A 20,532-nucleotide genomic window follows, 5' to 3' on the forward strand; every position below is an offset into this window, starting at 1 on the left:
GTAAAGAGAAAAAAATCCATTCAACCTTTCCATGCATAACTGCCAGCATGGACCATATCAAGTGGTCATAGCTCTGCTTTCCCCTAACATGAGAGCAGAAAGGACATATGCAATGAACAGCAAAACCTCTTTGCCACACTACTCCTTATGGGTCTTGGCTTTCCTCACCACAAATAAAGAGGTGAGGCACTTTTCTCAATGGCTTTCACCCACTGAGTCACAGCAAAGCAATGCTTCTCTTGTTCCTGAGCACAGACCTCCCACCCAAAATACTATAGCTACTACAGTCCTTCTTGGAAAAACTCTTTCCATAGTAAAGTTCAGGAAGCCTAAACGCAGTATAATGATTGCTCCAGGTCTACACTAGATTAATACAGAGCATCCAAAATGCTTTGGAAATGGGATGTTTTTTCCACTAACAAATTGTTTGGTATGTTGTCCATACTGAAGTGACACATTAGGTTGGAGTTTCAAGCTTTTGGAAGGCAGCCATGGAGGACAGAAACCATATGATGCCAGAGTGGATTTATACTCGTTAACTTACATGAGACTGGCACAAGCCTCCAAATATTAGCCTATGATTTTTGCAAAAAACAAAAGAAGCAAGACTTTGGGGTGTTAGCAGAGCTTTCATTACTAGCAGCTGCAATGGATTAATCTTAGACAGGGAACTACACTATTTAGTTAAAGATGGAAAGGAATAATAGTTTAGCACCTCTTTCAGAAAAGGTGAAGTTAAATGCAAAAGCAGAATGTCTTCTCCATGAAGCAGCACTGAAAAATACTTTTACATTCATGTGACATTGAGAAACAAATGACAAAGAATTTTCCATTAATAATTTAATTTGGGGGCCAAAGGGCCCTCAATAACATCATAAGCATATAACATGGAGACAAGTTTATCCCTGAGATAAGCAATCACTGTAGAGTTTCTTACACCATGTTTGAATTTGACTCTATGGAATGCAAAATTTTAAAAAAAAACCATAAATAACTGATAGGGACAGCTGCCAACCCATCTCAGACCATCACGATTTTATGCTGAACACTAGAAGTGCAGAAAAAATGAAGCTGTGGAACTGGAAAGTAGCATATTACCAGGAGGTTCTGGGCATCTCCATCTCCCATGTCTATAAAAGATGACACAGAAACAACACAGTCATCATCTGGCAGGATAATTAGAGCACTAAAATTCAGCCCTGATGTCTAAAATAATACATTGAGATGTGATTTCTGAGGGAAATTTAGGCATCCAAGTTGAAGATCCAGATTCTTTTTGTGGTACATTCCTACTACCAGAAACAAGGATTTTTATCAGAAAGTATGTGGAGTTGAGCTGATGTACAAATCTTCTAGGGAGTTATGAAGAGAGGCTAATAATCCAAAATCATATTTCCTATAGAACTAACCTGTGCACACAGAGCCTCCAGTTAAACATTAAAATGTAACCCTCATTCACATTCAGCAAAACCCTCTGACTGATGGGAGCTTTCTTCCTTTAGGGCTGGACAACTGGATTACTCTTTATTTTTAAAGATGGATGGTGGTGATGCTGCTGCTCATCTTTTATAGCAGTGGTTAAAGCACTCACCCAGAAACTGGTGAGCTGACTACGGTTCAGTGACCTCCTTAGTGTGAGGGGGTTCAAATCTACAGCTCCAGCCTAGGCTCTGACAACCAAGTCCAGCCACAATTGCTGGAGATTTGGGGGATGAAGGCAAAGAAGGGAAAAGAGGGGGGCAGTCTGCTTCCTGCTGAAGCTGCATGGCTGTTCAGCAAAGAATGCAAGATTTATTGGGTCAGAAAGAAAGAGAAATGGAAAAAAAAAAGAGCTTTACTCTAGACTAAACATGAAGGGTTCCTTTGGGAAGAAAAAAAGTCATCCTCTTCAATGTTTTTAATGTTGTTAATTAATTTAGTTTTAAACAAGACTTACAGTGATGTTTCCAAATTTGTGAGATGGAAACACTTTTATACAATTATAAAATTTAATGAAAATTTCCATTTGCAGTAAACACGTGATGAAAGGCAGTGGTGGGATGCAGAGCCACATGCCACTCTGAGTGTCACACTAACCAGCACAGCCACCCCAAGAGCTGCCCCATGTGCCTGGAGAGTGAGTGTGTGAGATGTGAGGGGCTGGCCTTGGGCTGCAGTCCCCAACAGGCTCTCTGCTCTCTTCCTGCCAGCTGAAGGACACCTGGGATATAGGATGCCCCAAGACTGGGGGCATGCAGGTACACCAGTACCAAGTGCTGGCCCTGATTACCAAGATTCATCACTACAGGGGGTGTAGTAGTAGCTGGTACCATAGAAATCCAGCATTGGAGCATGGACAAAGGGAATGAAATTGTAGGTGGAGCTCTAAAATCAGATCTTGCTGTAGGCAGTCTTTGCTGGGAAGAGGAGCTGGACTCCTTGGTGCGAGTCTCCTCGCACACTGCTGCCTGCGCAAGCTCAATAGCGGACAGCAACGGGGGAAGGAGCGTAAATGAGAGGAAATCTGAAACAGACTAATTAAAACATTGTCTAGTTTCTTAAAGCAGCAGAAAGCCTAGTGAGACTGGTGTCTTGTACACTTTTCAGTGCATTAAAATATTGATTTGTTTTGCTTCTAGATTCATTCATAAGCCAAGTTACAACCATCACTGCCTTCCTAATTTCTCACTATTATTCAGTCAGGCACTTCAGTCAGTCACTATGTGGGGCAAAACATTTAGTGATGTCACAGCTTTACTGATTTTCTTTTTAATTCCATCTCTATTTTATTTAATCCTCAAAAGTTTGGAGATCGGGAGCTATGCAAAGAATTGTCTCTTTGTGAAAAGCTTACTTTGGTTGGCTGTCAGTGAATTTGTAGCCACAGCAAAGGCTCTGATACACCAGGGAGAAAATCATGCTTTTACCTAATCTAACCAAACCAACCTTGGTCAGATTGATTCAGTTTCCAGCCTTGGCTCTGACCTCACCCTTACCCTCAATCCTGCCTCACTTTCACACTGAGTATTTTATACAGCTTCTATTTTCTCCCTGCATTGCTTCTACCAGCCCCCCGCTGCCCCCCCCCACCACCCCCCCCTTCCCCAATTTCTATGTTCTACTCATCAACCATTGCTTTAGAATCTTCAGGCTGGATGGGCAGGCATGCGGTGCTGGCAGGTGGTGTAGCTGTTAGGCAGCCTTGTGTATCACAAGAGATCTAATGCTATCAAATTTCTTTTCCCCCAAAGACTAAAGAGAGCAAGCCTTTGTAAGCATGCAGGAGGGGGATGAAAACACTTTGTCTCCTGAGCAGCCAGCCTTTGTCATTTTACAAATGAAATCACTTTGGAAATTTAGAGAATTAATATCATAATGAAGACGGGAGTACCCATTAGGGTGGTCTAATGTTGCTCTGGAGATATATGATGGATGTCCAGTTGCTGTAAGCCCTTATTTGCAGAGAGTCACCTCTGTAGTTGCCATTATTAGGAAGATGTCTGAAGCAGAGGATCAGACACAACCATTGCAAGATGAGATAGTGTTTGACTGGTTTCCAGGGAACCGAAGGATACAGCCTTAGTTGTACCTGTCACTATGGCTCCCAGCTTTTTTCCCCCTTAATGTCTTTTTTAGCTGTAGGAAGTTTCTCTTTAAAGATTCACTGCTTCTCTAATAGCACGAAAAAGCAGGAATAGGAACATAAAAAAATGTTACCTGGATTGCAAAGAAGCTTCCACTTATTGCAAAACAATTGGTATAGTTCATCATCAAAGGACTGCAATATGCTGCACTAGCCAGCTTTTGCAAATAAAGATAACCATGAGATCTAACCTGTACTGTATTACTTGTAGTAACTGGAAATATTCACCTGCTGTGTCCACTTCTGGAGATACCTAACGCACTGTCAGAGCAGTGATGCCATGATTGCCATTCCTGGAAATACAGCCTCAAGAAAGTAGTACTTCCTGGAATTATCTTAATGGGCAATTGAATCATCATTTCTAGCACTCCAGCATCTTTCCCAGAAGGACAGTTTTCCACAGGCAATGATTCCAGTTAGAAACAAATGTGAATATCCAAACTTCAATTATTTTCCCTTTCAGACTGGTTTGCAGAGAACAGAAGCTTTAAGCAGATGTTAAAATTAGGGAGAAAGGCACCTAGGACATGAGGCTGGAAGGTGTCCAGTATAGTGATTTACCTGCACTTCATTTTATAGTAGCTCTTCTACCCAGGTCATTTATTTTCTTCCAATTATCTGTGTTCCTTTAATAATTCTCTACTGGTCACTAACATTGCTGCTTTGTTGTGTTATTTCCAGGGAAGCTCAGGTGCTGGTGCTGGTGTAAGTTGTCATAGCTGCAATGTCTTCCATGAGGATTTACACCAGTGAAGTGCTTGTGTTTTAAGAAAATCAGGTTAAATTCAGTGATGTCTAGGTTTTTTTTTCAGCTGTGGAGGTATGCAAGGCAGCATGTTGTTACTAACCTTTTCAAATAAATGTGACATGATGAGTCCACACTTTGCTCTATATATAATCAGTACTGATTTTGGGGAATAATCAGTGGTAAATAAATTGAGTGTTGTTGAAATACCCTTTGTGTGTGTTCTCATGAATTACTCATGAAACAGGGGTTAGAAATTTCTGCTTCTGATACCCAGTATTGGATATGTACTGCTTTTTTTTTTTTTTTTTTTGGCAATATATGGAGATAGGAGATGTTCAGAATTTTTTTTATGTGTTGGGTTGTTTTGTTTTGGGATTTAGGGTTTTCTACAAAATTCTATTTGTTTCCCCTAAATCTTCAGTTTAGTGGCCAAATTCACCTTGGTGGGAGCAAATGCAACTCTATCCATAGCACTGGCATTTTCTCTGCATATGTCAGCAATGAATTTGTCCCCATATTTATTGGAAATACCTGAGCTGCTGTGATATGACGTGGTAAATCATGCTGAGAGCAAATCAAACAGACAGGCTGTGGCTGCATCACTATTTCATACAACTCAGGTCATAATGGACAGGACAATGCCGTAGTGTGAAATTCAGTGCTGAGGAAAACACATTCTTTCAAACCTTTTATGAAAATACTCCTCATCCTTTAAAGGACAATTTAGGCAATGCGACCACTGCTGGAACCAGTGCAGGAGCGTTTAGAAGGCAAAGAGAAAAACACCATTGCCCAAGAGGAGAACAAGTTGTCTGTAGATATTCCCATGCTTTTGCTATTCCAAAATTCCCATCAACTGTTGAATACAGCTTCCAGAAACAAAGCTATTCAGTCTTACTACAGTAAATGAAAGCAATGCAACACGCCAGTCTTCAAGCCTAGCAAACTATAAATGTAATATCAGATGGAGAAGAGCTAATGAAAACAATCACATTAAACATAGCTCTTCAGTGCTTGGTGCTCAATAAGTGAGCAGCAGGCTTTCTCTGTCTAGCTTACAGAAAACAGGAGGTAGCAGTTTGCAAGGAGCAGCGTTTTAATGTGATTGGACTATAACAGACAATCTATTTACAGCATGCTCTGGGGAGCTTATAAACAAATGTTGAGTAATTTCAGCCAGCAGTAATTACCCTTGCAGCTGACAAGGATAGCATGATACTTTCTCCTTCACCTTCAGCCCAGTCCAGAAGGCACTGTACACAATGGCACTTCTAATTATTTCTGCATTTCTATGGCTAAAGACCAAAGTGTGTTATTAGAGAACATTTTAGAAGCTTTTTAAAAGCTTGTTTATTGGACAATTAAAAGTCATCACTATGACAGCAAATAAAAGGTTCCATTCCCAGGCACGTAGTTGCAGCTGGGGGTCTGCCTGCTTACCTTGTATGCCTTGTCTACATGAGGCAAAATTTACAACCACCCCTCACTGCTGCTAATACCAGTTCAATGGCATCAATGCTACCAAGGTGGGCAACCTTCGAGGGTGCAGAGAATGGGGCTTTGTAAATATCATATTATCTAACCCTGGTTAGAGAATGTTGAATAAACATAGTACTTAAAATGCTGTTCACTCACCTGTGCTCAAGCTCCCAGCACAGTCAAACATAGTGGGGGTGAAGCCCTTGTAGCTGTAAGAAGATATTTTTGCAGAGTGCCTGTGGTGCAGTCAAAGCTTCAGACAACATGGCATTCTGTCTTCTGTTGAAAGAAAATTAAAAGCATGTTCTAAGACATCCATTAGCACTAAATTACTGATGAAATACAATGGCTTGGATTTTTTTTTTTTTTCCCCAGGCACTGGACACACAAATAGGTGAATTCTGGGCTGGAATCAGCTGCCACAGTGAGTCAGTAGGAAGGCAGGGGCAGAGGCAAAGAGAGACCCGGGCTATGATGGGAGAAGGTCAGGGGACTGGAGTGCTTCCCTCTGCATTCCTCCCACTGCTGGTGATAAGCCTTTTTCCCTACCCATGGCTATGTGAAGGCAAATCTAGATCTTTTAATTTCCCCAAATCATCAGTAACATATGCAATACTTCAAAAGCCATCTCCCCACTGATACAGAGCATTCAGGCCACATTCACCGACATTTCAAATGCCCACTCTCCATGGCACAGCCCTCTGGCTCCTCCAGCACCCATGGGCACAGTCTGCCCAGAGCCCTGCTCTGTGCCCAAGCCTGCTCCTCCAAAACTGGCAGAAAGTACTGGTGAACTGACACTGTGATAAAAGGGTGCAGAGCCTGTCCAATCCTAAAATGTAGGTGCTTTTTGATCAGTAACTTACAGAGAGATACAGCTGTGCCAACAAAGGAAGGAAGGTCTCCAGCCTCAGGGACACCTCAGGAGGTTGCGCTGTCCTGAGCAGTTTCTTATTTGGCCCAAAGCACTGTTTTTTCTCCCCAGTTATGTCCTATTTACCACATGATTTTCTGTTCACACTGTGTGTTTTGCTGTGAAAAACACCACAGCTATTTCCAACAAGTATATTTTAAAATGTACAAACAGCTACTCATGGCGAGTCATCATTGGAGTGATTGCTGTAGGCAGTGATAATTAACGAAATTCTTGAGTCACAAGACTGTTCACCACAAGAACTTCTATTTGACATCGTAATACCGTCATATAAGAGCCAAACTACCCAAAAGCAATTGGGAGAGGCAGTGAACTGTGATGTGTGCTGGTTTGCAAACACCACTGCACAGTTTGGTGTTTGCTGAGCTCCCATCCGCCTCAATAAATTCAGTTCAGGTTCCTGCTATAGGAATTGACAGCAGATATCTAATCCCCAAAAGTGGATTATTTACATTTTTTTATATGTTACATTGCATTACATCCTGTCATGTTGCATCCCATCACAAGCAGATATAATATCGCATAACATGATGTGACATGATGACAGACATCAGAAATGTTTTTTGTTGTTTTGGGTTTTTTGGAGATTTTATACCTACTATCCAAAATATTTCAGAGTCATTTCTAGGAAGATGGAGTTGATAAGGTGAGTGCCTGGCTTACATGTTTGTCTGGCAGCTGCTGCACTGTCTCTCCCAAGCATTGTTTAAAATGAGCCACCTTGTTTTGCAGCTTCATGAAACCTCAGCAATGCAATTTTACACATATTTTGCAAATATTTTTAAAAGATTAATTAGAAGGCAAATCAGCAGAACACATGTTCAATAACACCACAAACCGACAACAGCTGCTGCAAATTACCTTGTCTGAAAGGAACCCCCAGCAATGCATTGCAAACTTTAACAATGTACTCGAGCTGTTGATTGCTCGCGCTGCCGCTCGCCACTCGTTTCTGAGACACAGTTGGTGGAGGAACATTAATTTGTCCTTGTTCTTGAGACTGGCAGGTGTCACTTTGCCCAGTGTGGGACATGAGTGACAGATATTTTGCAGCTGATGAAATGAGAATGCAGAAATTCAAGAGTGCCTCTGGGATTTCACTGGTCATTTGTGGCCAGCACAAGGGCAGGGCCGCTGCTTCGCTGGCGCAGCACTGGCTGAAGCTGCTGTTGCTGCAGGCTGCCGCAGATCCACACCATTTTAAATAATATTGGTATTATGAAGCCCTTCCTACACACACACACACACACACACACACACACACACACACTTGAGGGTATTGCGTGTGCTTTGCTTCTTTCTAGGCTGATACTGGCTGGGAGATTTTTCTAATTGATTTTTGTTTTGGTTTGGAGTTTTTTTTCTTCTGTCCTATGCTCAAGCCTTCTTCAAAAGGATTTTACCTGCATCTGCTTTCTTTAATTCTTTGGATAATATAAATAGAATTTACTAAAAGTGACACATAAGCTAACCTAGAGGTAACTGATTAAAAACAAGAGCAGCATTAAAAAATGCAATTAATAAAATCCTCTTGTGATACAGTGGTTAGGAAAAGAGTGGGTAGAATTATATCAATTGAAATGTTTCTTTCATCTAATTTAAAAAACAGAAAAATGTTCAAATTCCAAGCACAAATGCACAAAGCTTGGTGAAAATAAAAAAAGATACAAGGAAATGAACAACATTGCGGTGTTAAGGAATTAAGAATGAGATTTGTTGAATTTTAACACTATCCTGCAGTTCACCTTTATCTTTTCTTTAAGTCTTAGAGCATTTTCTTTGCAAGCAATATAGTGGCCGGGATTACTAATACTGTCCTCCCTCTCCTTCCCCCAAGCCCCCCCCCCCCCCCCCCCCCCAAAAAAAAAAAAAGGAGATTTAATTATAACTACAAGGAAAAGAAATTGTCCACTATTGAAGCCTCTAGATATTTTCAACCTCTTTTTAAATAATGTTGGGGGTTTTTTTTCCATTCAGCAATTTTATGTGAAAAAAAAGGGAAGGGATTAAAATATTCTGTATTTTCTAAAATACTTTTTATATAAACAAGAATGCATACCAACAAGAAACCAATTCTTTAAATTTTATTAGCTTTTTATTTAAGCTACATATTATTTTAGAGGGGGTGATTTTTGAGTTTCAGGACTCATTTTGTTAACTGTGTTAAATGTAGTGTGTATAGAACAGTGTAATCCATAGAACCACTAACAGCATTTTCAATTCTGATAAAACCGTATTAACATATTTGCCTCTTTAATGATTAACTGTCTTTGAATATTAAGAGATTTTTAAAACATCTTATTCACACGGAGGAGACTGCAAAAGCCTGGGCTTTTTCCTCTATTTTATAAGTGAGGCTTCGTTTGATATGCATTCTGATTTTAAAAGAACCATAATATTTTAATCGATCTCTCTGTAAAGATCATGATTATTATAAATGAGATACAGTCATGCACATCAAGCCTGACTGGTAGATAGGAGGTCATGAGTCAGGAATTATATGAAGAGGGGAAGTAAAAACTAGAAAATTTTCCAACATGATTGTTTAAAGGAACAATTATGTACATTGGTACATGAATTCAAGACTTCAGTTACATGCAGAGTTATTAGTTTTCATTTTCTATTAATTTCCTTTAAACTAACCTTGAAAAAGTATCATTTGAAAAAAATAAAATTAAATCCATACATTTCTTATGACAAACATGTAATTTCATACTGAACTCTTCACATTCATGGAACAGCTGGCATTAAAAATCATGGCAGAGAAATATATCTGATGAGAACATTGATACAAACCTAGGCTGTGAAAACACTGGTTAATGTCATTTGACAAATGTAATTTATTGTAGATAATTACTTATGTTAAATAATTTGAAACACACATAAAGATATCATCTGATATGATGTAATATAGCCCTTTAAATACAATTTCATTATCAGAATTGGAAAAATTCTTTTGAATAGATTTATTTTTTCTACCAAACATCTAGTCTCCCTAAAACAATACTGTTTTGTTTATACCTAGGAGCAAACACACAGAGGCACAAAAACAAATACATCTGCACATTTTTCACTTGATATTTCCACCCCCTACTTGCAAGTGCAAAGATATACTGTTATCCTTTGGAAAACAAATATTTTTTCTAGGTGACATGCTTCTTTAATTAAACTGTATTATTTATAATGATCAAATACAATTAGCAGTAACAAGTATTTAATGAAAACAAACTGCTTTCCTTTCAAATCTTTCCAGCCCATCGTACTTTAGGGCCATAGCTTCCCTCAGAAGATCACTGTATCACAACAACTAAAAACAAGTATATGATTAAAAGATTGTCAGGTGCTGCTTCGTTTCAGGCAGATGAAAATAGGGAAGGTAAACACTGGAGATTCCAACTCATATCATGAATTCAGGTCATGCACAAATCTTATCATTTAAGGTATCACTTCCAATGAAACAATACTGTTAGTGGTTCAATGTGCTTTAGAGGTGTCTTTTAACTATCCCATTTGATATTGTTATACACTAAGACATTACCTGAGTATCTTTGATTATTACTGAGCGAGATGAGAGGAATGTGCTCTTTCACTGGACTCATTGACAGCGAGGTGCTATAACAACTCTCCTGTAATTAATTGTGAGTGAAAGGGGGTTTGGTTTTTGCAGCCTCGTAAAACTTTTCCCACATGGCTGAACCCACGGTCAGGAGACGTTAGGCAACATTAACTGCCTGCACATTTCTGCAAGGCTCTGGAGGAAGCGGCTCGGCACTGGGGCTCCAATTCTGAAAACCCCGGGACACAAGACATCAGCGTCTACCTTTCATCTTAGCTGAGATTTGGAGAGGGTTCAGACCACAGAGGCTCCTTAATTCTCACTAATTCATTTGCTTTCCTGATTCACTTGGCTTGGGATAACCTGCGAATGATAATGAACCTGTAAGGGGAGCGCTTAGTCCCTTGCCTTTGAATGTGCTCGGCATGGATTGAGGGCTTTCTGTGAATCTTGCAAGAGGAAAAGAATCTTATTAGCACTGATTGCCAGTCATGAGGTTGCCTCTAAAAATTGCTCTTGTATTTTTAACTCTTGCTTGCTTATAACAACCCCAGCTAAGGAGAGAAATGTGTTGTTTACACATTGAACACGACATTGTTCTCAACATTTACTCATTTCTCTTTGCAATTTGATCTAATCATAACACATTTGCTTTATGTATGTCATTACTATACCACTATGAACACTTCATCATTTTTCCCATGATTATTCTACAAGTTCATAACTGGCCAAGTCCTCATCTCTTCACCCCCAGCTAAACATCCTCTTTGCATAAATGCATGCTCTCTAGAATAAAGGGTCTAATTTCCTTTTTTTCCTTTTCTTATTAACCATTTCAGCAGAGCACAGCTGTACTGCTCTTTGTGTTACTAGGGGATTTCTAGTAGAGTCGTTGTTGTTGCCTCATGTAGTTTCTTTTTTTTTAATAAACATATTGTAGATCTAGATACAAAAAACATTCAAACTCTGGTGAGATTTTCTGAAAACAAAACTAGAAATAATGGCTTGGTTTTGCTTCTCTTTGATAAATAAACATTCATACTTAGATTTTTTTTTTATTTCTTTTTCTCCATTCATTTATGTGAATTTAGGTGACTGTACAGAAGAAATGAATGAAACCCAATCTGTGTCAGAGTGATTCAGTTTATACAATCAAATTCCTTCTCTGATCAGCCACTGCTAATGGCTGAGGATTCAGGGTCCAGTTTCACATGGGTCCTTGTAATTACGAGAACCAAATTCTAACTCCTTCCCCAATCCTGGGAGATCCCAGTATTAAGCAGCATGTTCTACTCTCTTCATATCCTTAAAGGTATAGATTACTTTATTACCCAACCCTACGTAGGAAGATTTACAAATGGGCAACCCATCCTTTCTGAAAAAATGTGGTGCTTTTCTGTTGTTTATAGCTGTTTAATATGACCTATGTGCAGCTCTAGAAAACCAGTGCTTCAGCTTTGGCATTCAGTAACAATACATCTTCCACATCTGGGACACCTACCCACTAGCCAGAAATGAATGCTGCTTTGCTGAGACAAAGACAAAATCCTTTTGTGATGATTTATTTACCTTGTGGGTAATAAGATGGGGGCAGTATAGTGTTTGACTAAATAAAGACAATTACTTCCAGTATCAGCTAATGAAATAGTTTCCTAAAATCCTCTTGAAATATGATTTTTATGCTTTTCTGCTCTGATTTGCTGTTACCTCAAAAAAATCTCAAAGTGACAAAATATTACACCCACTCTTTCTCAACAGGATTTGCCAAAAAGAATAATTATGTGAGACTGCTAGAATTCAAATTTGAACTGAAACTTCTTGTGTGGAAATACAGATTTCTACTATTGATAGGCTCAGCTCTTCCTCAAAGGGCATGAACAAGAGCTGATCAGCCAATGGAATTCATGTTGCATGGGAATTCTGAAAGTTTGACATTTGCTTGTTGAATCATAAAACATTTCTGCAGGACAGTTACCAAAAAATCCCAACTTGCTTTGGAAATGTCACACAAAAATATCGACTTTTTGCATTAAAATGTCAAAACAAAACAATGATTTTGGCTTCTATGTTTCAAAATGTCAGCTTGTGGCTTCTATCATTTTGGATGTTTGTGATGTGTAAATTTTGCTTAGAATTTATTTTAGAAAGTTTTATTGAATTTTACTTTTCTGTAGTATATCACAACTTTTTGTTGGAATATTAAAATAATTTTTTGTAAAAAGTTCCTCACAGAGAGGCCCTTTTGTGTGTATATATATACACTTGTAAATATATAAATATACAAAATAAAGCATATTTCACTAAAATTATTAAAAAACCCAATTCACACTATGAATTCACTGGAAGTGTAGCCAACACCACCAAAAAAGCCCCCACCCCAATCCTGTATTCTTACCAAAATATCCCACTCCTTTTTTATTAGTAGTTAAACCGAGCTAAATAATGACATTTCCTGTCTGAACAGCATGTCTCAAAACTCATACTCACCTTAAGAAGAGAAGGTTCTTAAGAAGAGTCCTACCATGAGCTGGAAGAGACCCAACAAGGATCGTCAAAGTCCTGCTCATGGTCCTGCCCAGGGCAGCTCTAGCAATCCCACCACGAGCCTGAGGGTGTTGTTAAAGCCTGGCTGCACCTCTCACAGAGCACCTCTGCAGGCTGTGGGAAACACAAGAGCATTCCTGTCTCTCACCAGTGTCTTTCTGTCGAGCATTTTGTTTGTTTATCTGGCTGGGTATTTTTTTCCCCCCACTGGAGCTCTCAGCTTATTAAACCTTCTCTGCTAGGATAATCTTCATTTATAGCCCTCCAGGTTAATTTTGAGCCCATGCAAAGCCCTGGAAATTTTGGAACAGGATTTGGCTGGGTCCTGCTCCTCCATTAATCAGCAATTTCCACATTTTCCTCACCACTAACTTTCACTCATAGCGCTTTCAAAAATTTTGCACAATGTTGAGCAGTTTTACAGCAATAAAACACAACTCTTAACAAATCTATTATCCCTCCATGTCTGAAAATGTGAGTGAAATTGCAAAGTGGAACTCACAGGCATTTTTCAGCTCAACTTGCAAATGTGCTGGAGAAGAAATTATTTTCTCCTCTTACACTCGAGTCAAAAAGCATCATTTGGCAAGTTACACTCATTTACATACATTTTCTATTAAACTTTTCTATCATAAAATATTGCCTTTATGATCCAGACACATAATTTATTATGCAATGCACCACCACCATCATCACAGTGAATTGCATTTTACGTGTTTATACTAACAGGGAAGGTGATCAGCTTCAGCCTCCTTTTCATTATATGCATCATTCATCCTCCACCACCAAGATCTCTGGGTTCTGTAGCATATCCATCATTATCTAACTGCCAACTGTTTTCAGAGGTTCCACTGCTTTAAGCTCATTTATCTTTAGATTGGTGAATCTACAGAGGATCTTTCCAAAACATACAGCAGTCAGCATTGCACATGTGTACAGATGAATGGTGGGGGTTTGTTCTTCACAGTCTCTTTGTACCTCTTTTTTGCTCCAGAACTGCAGCATGTAATGAGCAGAAAATGCATACTTACATATCTAAAAATAATAAAAAATTAAATGGCCTTAAAAATAATAACCAAATAGTGGGATCCTTTTGTGGAAAAGCTGCTGTGAAAAAAATCTAGTATACAGATTGCCCAGTAGTTTGGGGTTACCATCTCCTTATAATGCAGACTAAAGCATATAGACAAAGCTCTGCTAAGATAAGGAATTTCTTTCCTGTCCCCATTTACCTTGCTGCATTTAATTTAATCAATAGCTGAATGGGGAAGAGGAGGAGAATTTGATGGTTCAAGAGACTGATAATAGGATATCGAACCTTTCATCTCTGTATCATTGATTCAACATAGGCATTGACACACTGGATCAGAGCAGTGGTCCATCTCCTCTGATATGCTCTCTGACAGTGGCCTGTACCAGGTGTGTTTCAGGGAGAGGTGTCAGAAACCCTGCAGTAAGCATTTATGAAATAACCCGCCCACCAGAAAGGTTTCTTCTTAACTCTCTCTATAATTTGGCTAATGTTCACCCTTAGGGTAGTCTGTAACTCAAAAAAACTTTTAGATCTTATGGACTGCAGCATAGGTGATATATTTATTTAAATACATTTCCAACTAAAGTCTGCATTCAGCTGAAGTCTTGGCCACCAAGTTGCACTGAGTTTCAGAGAATAATAATAATTACTTATTAATTTCAATAATTAATAACTTAATTGCACTTCTTCTTAACTTGTTATCTTATTAAATAAATAACCTCTTCTACACACTGTGTACCCGTTATTATTAGTGACCCATATAGTTTATCTTCCCTCTCACTTAAAAAAAAAATTAAACTTTTTAATTTTTCTTGAAATGAAGGGCTTTTCATGCTTCTAATCAATTACACTGCTCATCTCTATACATCATCTATTTATGATACATTCTCTTCAAGGCAGGATAACCACAACTGAATACAGTACTCCAGGTCAGGGCATACCGCTGATTTATTTAATGACATTATAAGATTTTGGGCATTATTTCTCTCCCAACCCTTTTGTATCCTAACAGTTTGCTTGCTTCTTTGACCCTTACTCTATACAGAGCAGAGACTTTCATTGAACCATCCAGTAGAAGGCACAGGTCTCCTCTTGAGTGGCAATAATGATGTATTTGGATGGCTTAAATTATTCCTTCTTATGTTACATTTGTCAACATTGAACCATTATCTTCACCATTCAGCTAAATTTGTTAAATTTTACCAGTTTCCTTGCTCCTTTTTTATCTTGAATTTTCTGAAATATTTGAGTTTTCTTTACTTTTTTTTTTTTTTGTGCTTACAAGTATCACATTCATTTTCATTAACTAAAGTACAGGAAAAGTACACCAATTTATGCTAGGAAGTCTGAAAATCCACCCACATGTATATATATGCATATATTAACCCTCTATAGGTTCACAATGCTTTTCCTTTTTATTATTCTCCTTTACTTAAAAAGCTTCTAGTCCCTTCTCATGTCTTTCTCTCATGGCTATATCCTAGCAGTATTTTCCAAAGAGATTTTTTTCCCAGAAATCTAGTTAAAGTACATTTGTTTTGGTTGGCATAACACATTCTGGTAGATTAGGAAAAAAATGGGCTTGCTTTATGTGTCTATGTCACTTTCTGTCACACTGTTATGTCACTATTATATAACAGGAAAATCACGATATTATCATTCCGGTGCTAATTTTAGGTTAGAAAGAGACATACTGGATTGGCTTTTCTCGAAACATTCCTGAAGCAAACAAAATCCAATTCTGCATTTGCAATTTCATCAATAATGGCTGTGTTTAATGGGAAATCATCTCAAATAGTTTTTTCTTAAATACTGCTCCAAGTCTCATATGTTTTATCAACCAGTACAATTATGAAGGCAGTTGTCCTTGCTGGCCTGAGTAAAGTAAGTCAGTGGTTTTGATTCAGGTCTTAATAAAATGCAAGCCAAAACTCAAAGAGATTACCTTGTTTGTAGCCTGAGCAAATATATTCTGCACAAGTAAATATTCTGCACAGCAAAATGAACAACTTTTTCACTGAAGGGGGTATCTGATCCTTTGATATTAGAATTAAAAAGTTTTTGCCTCATACTAAACAAAATATTTTGCTGTTTTATTTCTGAGTGTTTTCCTATGTGAGGAGGCAGAAGTGCTGAGTCCTCCAGGCTTTTAAATGTTCTTAACAAGAAGCATAATGGTGGGACACTATGTTAACTAGACTGCAGGTGGAGAGCTTTTAATGTCACTCTGTGTCTAACACTATTTAAAATGCTTTATGTTTGTTTCTTTTGTAAAACAAAACTCTGTAATCCAGGACCTACCATGAATGTGCTGTTCTGGCTCTGTGGACCCAAAGGCCACTCGGAGACAGCAGCTTCAGACGTGCACAAGTCCCTGCCTTCATTCTCCTCGGCAGATCTCTCTGGACTCATGCATTCAGAGCAAACCCATCAGCTGGAAGAAAAAAAAGACAGCTTAGTTACACACCAGATTTGCATCACTTCAGAGATGTTGAGGATAAAGGAAGTGTCTGTGTCTCCACCCTTCACCCAGCCGAGGGGAGATGAAGAGACAAAAACCTGGGATGCTCCGTGAGAGCATGTGCCCCCTCCCCTGGCACCAAGGCTTTGCAGTGCTCACAGATACCAGGCTGGGAGCTGTGGGTGCCAGGCATTTCTGCTTTACCTCTGCACACACAGCCCTCACAGGCCACAGTAGGCAGGATGGAAGATTTAGCCCATAGCAAGGGAAATGTACATCATTCTCAACATTACTCATGCCAGAAGTGTTTTCAGGTTAATTTGTAAAAAAATATGACCTGAAAACCTAAGACTGAGTTTCAAATGAGGCAGTTATTTTAAGGCTTGGTTTACTAAACCTAATTTATTGTGTGAGATAACAGACTTCTGCAATCCACTGCATGGCTTCATGGCTGAAGTTAGTAATTCATGTGAATAATGCTGCTAAAAAAGAGATGCTACGTGATCAATCCATGGCAGTCAGTCATGGTGCCTAGACAGCAGCTATCTTGACTGTTGCTGCTGCAGCACAGAATAGCTGAGAGGACTAGTTATCTCAGCTGCAAATATCCGAGTTACAGGAGCACAGCTGGAACATCACAGCTCCCTACCCCTGCACAGCCTATCCTATAGCTAGAGCAGCATGCCACTATTGAGGGCTAAAGATGAAAAAGTTTTTTAACTTGCTACTGTCATGCTTACAATAAAGTGTACTCTCATCTTTAGCATTTTGAAGTCTTTTGGTGTTTAAAGCATAAATGTAGCATCCCTGGATGCCACCCTTGGTAGATAAAAGCAAACAACATTTTCATAAACAAGGTAAAGTGCTGCAATTACACAGAATGCACTGAAAGTGCCATATCCAAGGCCAGGTAAAAGTGCACCCTTGAATTGCTGGGCACTCCAGAAAATACTTAATTCCAATTGAGTAAAGTAGAAGACAGGAAGGAAAGAATTATTTCTTTAAGCAAAGAGCAGTAGAGTTTTCTCATGCATTAGGGCAGAAAATGATACTCTGTGGGAGTCAGAAGGTAATTTTTCTCCTTCAGATAAGATGTTGCACAACTGGCCAAGCACAACTATGAATGATTTACCTACAGCACAAAAGGTATAAGATATTGCATTTAAGTCACAAGCACTGTTCAGCTCTTCCTGTATGGCATCTTTGTCTCCTGCCTCGACATCTTACATCATTGTGGGTAAAAGGTAGTTAGCTTTTTTGGAAGTACACTGAAAAATCAGCATTAAAAACACTTTCAAACATGGCCTGATATCCTAGCCCAACTAAGTGCTAGGATACTAGAATGAATGCATGAAGGCTTTAGGAAGAAGTATGAATACTGTGTTTGCATTTCAGCTTCAGTAAACATCAGGCACAGCTACAAAGGGAAAGAGTGAACTGCTTCAATAGTAATTATTTACAGAAGAAAGTAGTTCACAAATGGAGTAAAAAAAGTAAGCAACTTACTTTTGTACTCTGTCCCTCGAGGGAATGCATTCTATCTGTATCTCACAACACGCAACTGCTGCAATAGCTGGCCTAGAGTAAGAAATACAAAATTAGATAAGGAAATGTAAACAGGTAAAGATAGATTTGGCAGTGTATGGGGTCCAGTAAATATCTAGTTCTTCTAGTACTTTATCAAGGATATTTATAAGTGCAGAGAGAAGAGTCAGAGGGTAAAAATATTTCAGGAACCTTTCCCAAAGCTGAATATTGGCAATGGCTGCATTGTGGCATCATCTAAAAAAATGCTGAAAAAGCTGAGAAGGCTTTCCTGCAAAATCTTGTAAATCTTTGGCTAAAGAAATCACCTTACCCAACCTGTGGAGGGTCTGCCAATAGCATCTTCATTATAAACATAGGCAAGTGCACGCCTGTCAAACTCACAGTCAGGGCTGTCTGCAGTACTCGGAGGAAAGAGTCCCTGAAGCACAGGGTGTTAGATGAGAAACTCAGCAGCATCCTGGACCTCGTGGACAGAGCCTGCTGGCACTGCTGCCCCACGGTACACCGGGCAGATGGAGGCACCAAGCTGGAGATGGCAGCAGGAGCAGGGATGCTGCAGGGAAGGTGGCTTCTCAATAACATTTCGGCTTCAAGCAACTTGTTGTCAGCAGTCAAAGTTTCAGGTTCAGGGAGCTGTGGCCTCCTGAAAACAGCTGCAGGACTGATGTAACTGTTAGTTTATTTGGCAAGCTCTAATATATGGATGAGGTATTATGAGGCTTGATAAGGAATTCTGGCTTTCTGCATGCACAGCAGAATGGCTGGTTTAGTGGATTTTTACTCATTTCCATTGCTTCAGCACAATATAAGGATCCTGGAAAAATCTATCAGACAATAAGCAGCTTCCTGTTCTCCATTTTAAAAGCCCCTAATTTCCGACGTGTTAATAGTTTTCATTCCAAACATTTTCTAATATTCAAACATCTGAAGAAATCACAGTAATTTCTCCCTATTTCATTTGCAGCTGGACATGAAAAATGTATCGGACATTCTCAAAACTGAGTGGCACAGAAGACAAGGACTTTTTGGCACATTCAGTGACAGCAAATCTTTGTCTTTTATCCTTCCAGGTGGAGAAGTATTTGCGCCTTTTTTCACACTTTTAATCAAATTGCAGACGTCTCAGCTGACAGAAACTCCTCCTTTCATGAGCCTCTTTCAACAGAGGTACGGCTTAAATATGATATAACCTCTTAATAACCCTAATCAGGCTATTTTTCATTATGTTTTAATTCATCATAATCCTAATAAGTCTGTGGAAATCTAGAATTAAAATTTGTTTCTTTAATGACTTATCTTTAAAACATTAGCTACACATGGAATTAAAATATTATTTACCAAGAAAGAAACAGATGCATTGGTAAGACAAAACATTACCCTGTTGGATCTAGAGGTTTTATTTAGGGAGAACAAAACAAAATCCATAAGGAGCTGCCCTTTCTCCTCAGCCTAAGCCCAGAAGGTAATACTGATTTGTTACTAACCCTTCAAGTCACTATTTCATAGCTACTCCAACATCTTTTGGCAGCACATAAGATGTCCTGCTGCGTACAATTAACCAGTGTGCTGCTCGGGCAAGTGGTACTACAGCTCCCAGTGTGTGCACCATGGTCTCTTTGTTCTTTGTTAAACTACTGATCAATGAGGTCTCAATGCAAACACAGGGGCAGTTCTTCCATATGCTTTGGGTCAAATGCTTACTATAGGAGCCTACAATAAAAAAAAATCTTTCTGCACCCAGCGCATAAAACCCAAAATACCCCAAAGAAAAGGGTCTCAAAGAGTTCCCAAAAGTGAGAACATTTTTGTGCATCTTAAGCCACAGTCTGTTTCACTTGAGTTTCCTACTGAAGAAAAATATTTATGGCAAAAAAACCAAATATTACTTTTAGTTCCTTGGGGAGGAGGTACGCCTGGAGATGTGGGAGCAATGGGAGTTTTGTTTTCCAGTATAACTTGTGGTCCAAAGTTGAGGCAAGCAGATCTTTGCATTGCAAGCAATATCTGTAGCAGATTTCTGGCCTGCTCACTGGCACCTCTCACTGATTAGTTTACAAGCATCAATCATTACAAAACAACAGGGCCCAGATACAAAAGGGACTTTGAGGGAAGTTTTGAGATATGGGTTATCGGTAGCACTAGGTGCTGTGTTCAGGAAATGTATTCAGCATTCAATCTGTCCTGGATTTACTTCAATGTAAGATTATTGACTCTTTAAATGTAGAGGAATTTTTAGTGGAATTTTATGAGTTACTAGTCTACAGATCCAAAATAGTAATACTACATTGTATTGGTATTGTAGCCACAACAGCATTCCAAGTGAGTAGACAAAGCTCAAGCCTCAAAAATGCACTCTGCCAAGTTTTTATACTCCAGACACCATTTAACCAGCGTCATATGATTCAGAGATAGTTCAAATATTCAATAATTTTCCCAATAAAGCCCAAAAGGCATCACACTTCAGGAGACAAAGGGCCAAAGATATATAAGAGTAAACTGAAAGGAGGAAGCATAGAGCAGGAGAACGACAGGATGATTTTACAGTCAGATTCTATGCATTTAGACTGAAAAATTATGTACATTTAATACTCTATTTGTGCCACCCTC

At 39.0% G+C, this 20,532-nt stretch overlaps 1 long non-coding RNA gene across 2 annotated transcripts in view; it reads right to left on the reverse strand.

Annotated features, from left to right (window-relative positions):
• Window positions 1-6,037: 6,037 nt before the first annotated feature.
• LOC119703516 overlaps window positions 6,038-20,532 on the reverse strand; it is a 53,605-nt gene continuing 39,110 nt past the window's right edge. Inside the window, exons 7-10 of one of the 2 annotated variants that reach the window (XR_005257648.1) lie at window positions 17,884-17,955; window positions 16,218-16,350; window positions 12,827-12,997; window positions 6,038-6,128 (exon numbers count right to left, since the gene is read on the reverse strand). This is a non-coding gene — a long non-coding RNA (uncharacterized LOC119703516). The remainder of the gene's footprint in view (window positions 6,129-12,826; window positions 12,998-16,217; window positions 16,351-17,883; window positions 17,956-20,532) is intronic. The other variant, XR_005257649.1, reaches the window with a different exon arrangement.

The sequence above is a fragment of the Motacilla alba genome, chromosome 7 (assembly GCF_015832195.1).
Source record: "Motacilla alba alba isolate MOTALB_02 chromosome 7, Motacilla_alba_V1.0_pri, whole genome shotgun sequence".
NCBI lineage: Eukaryota > Metazoa > Chordata > Aves > Passeriformes > Motacillidae > Motacilla > Motacilla alba.